A 2,593-nucleotide genomic window follows, 5' to 3' on the forward strand; every position below is an offset into this window, starting at 1 on the left:
GTGCTGCACTACTTCCAGAACAGGTATGCTCTTCGCCCTGGACGTAGGAAATTGATCAGATACAGAGGGAAAAATGGATGTGCACAAGTATAATTTATTCTGAGAGATGCTATTTTTAGTAAAATGTAAACATAATTAGCTATGTATATTCACAGCCTCAACCGGACAGACGAGGTTCCATAACTCATTCAAAGCATCAGGAGGTTAAAGATGAAAAAGAAGAAATAGTTTACATCAACACAGTGACTAGAGCATGTGAACTGTGTTATGTATATCTATCAACCACAATCATAAGTAAACAGAGTGTCATACGTCACGCAACTGGAACTAAGAAGAAGTGAGCTTTCGGGCGAAAGTGGACAAACTTCCAAAACAACAATAGGAGCAAGTAGTACAACAAACCAAACCCGGCATTATGGGGTAGTGACATTGCTTTAACTCAGTTGTAAGAACAAGGTAATATATGTAACCGGTATTACAAACAAAATCATAACTCACTCAACCACAAATGTAGGGAAAAGACATCCTACATCTGGAATTGTGAGTAGGGCATGTAAGATTCGCTCAACCATAGGAACAGTGTATGTATGTATGTCCTGTTTTTAGTGTTGTGAGGCAGATTAAGTCTCACAACTCAACCATAGGGGCAGAAGGAATGAACATCCTGCAATCAGGATTAATGAGAAGAGAGGGTTCTACTGCACACAACTACAGGAACAGAGTGGTGTTATCCCAAAACCTATATAATGAGGAGGACCCTGCATAGGCTGGACTTGCTCCAACCAACATCTGTCCACCTGGGACAAAGTATCCAGGAGAAATGGGTGGAGAGAAACCAGCTTTGCCACCTTCTGACTGGGTGTATAATCATGAGTAGGTATGGTATGGTAAAGTAAATTCTAAATTCACTTAGGAGGAAGCCTCCATGGTGCACCACCCCAGCAACTGGGAAATGTTGAGGAAGAAAAAAAGGGTAAAGTAAACACACTGGTAAGTCCAGAAGAAAATCACACTGGAAAAAATGCAATGGGTAACCACGATTCCCTGTTTTGAAAAGCATACTGACCCCAAATATTTAATCAAAGAGTTGGCAGGAATGGGCATAAATCCACTACTGTTTTATTCATGAAGTTCATGAGTGATGGTCCACCACTGAGTGAATGTTATTGATATCTAGAAACATATATATATATATATATATACCACTGGTCATGGTGCTAGTGGTCTTGCCTAAACACTCATTTTACAGAATGTAAACAAAAGAGCGAAAGAAAAGCTCAACCCTACGAATGGGAAAGAACCGAACATGTGTGTAACAAAGCAAAAGAAAATTAAGTCTTACACTGACGAAAATTAGGATGATAAGGCACATAGTTAACAATCACGAAAAAAAATGTTATTCAGGTTGAACAATGAATTATATATTATTAGTAGCAATGATATGTAATGTACAAACTATCTAAACATACCTAGTTAACAAAGTACGTACAAATATGAAACGTACAAACCATTGAATTTTACCTAGTCTACAAAATATGTTATAACACCAACGTGTAAACCAACGAAAATTACCTAGAAAACCATTAATAATCAATATCTAACTTCAATTCCTCGAAATGAATTAATTTCTACAGTGACGAAAATTAAAATGGTAAGGCACATATTTAACAAGGACGAAGAAAATACTCAAATAGAACAACAAATTATATGTTACTAGTAGTAATGATATGTAATTTACAAACAGTCTAAACATACCTAGTTAAAGTACTTATTAATAACGAATTGCAAAACCCATGAAACTTGCCGAGTTTACAAAGCATATAATGTTGAAAAGTGTAATGTGATTAACTTTACCCAAACAAACAAAGTAAAAAATAATATTTAACTTACAGTTCATCTAAAGTAACTTAGATGACAAAGAACACGTAAATATCTAACTTAAAGTCCGAGCACTGATGACGTTAAATACTTAATTCTCCCGTGTGTAGATAAGGGCAAAACCACAGAAAAGGTATCTGAACCAGGTCTACCACACGTATATCAACTAGGTGTAAAGTGTACATGTTAAAAACATACGACAGATCAACTGGAAGAACTGGAAGCAGTAGAAAGCAAGGAGAAGAAGTGGATGACGTGGCAGCACGGCAACTGGTGAAGGTGAAAACTCCTGAAGAGGTGTAGATTGTGACCGACCAGAATAAGAAGGTGACAGAAAGAGAGAGAGTCCAAATTGGCTTCTCGTTTGTTGCATTCTTCTTCAGAAACTGGTCGAAGGCGAAAACTCCTGAAGAGGTGTAGATTGTGACCGACCAGAGTAAGAAGGTGACAGAAAGAGAGAGAGTCCAAATTGTCTTCTCCTTTGTTGCATTCTTCTTCAGAAACTGGTCGAAGGTGGAAACTCCTGAAGAGGTGTAGATTGTGACTGACCAGAGTAAGAAGGTGCCAGAAAGAGAGAGAGTCCAAATTGTCTTCTCCTTTGTTGCATTCTTCTTCAGAAACTGGTCAAAGGCGAAATCTCCTGAAGAGGTGTAGATTGTGACTGACCAGAGTAAGAAGGTGCCAGAAAGAGAGAGAGTCCAAATTGTCTTCTCCT

This window comes from Limulus polyphemus, unplaced genomic scaffold (genome assembly GCF_000517525.1).
Source record: "Limulus polyphemus unplaced genomic scaffold, Limulus_polyphemus-2.1.2 Scaffold5249, whole genome shotgun sequence".
NCBI lineage: Eukaryota > Metazoa > Arthropoda > Merostomata > Xiphosura > Limulidae > Limulus > Limulus polyphemus.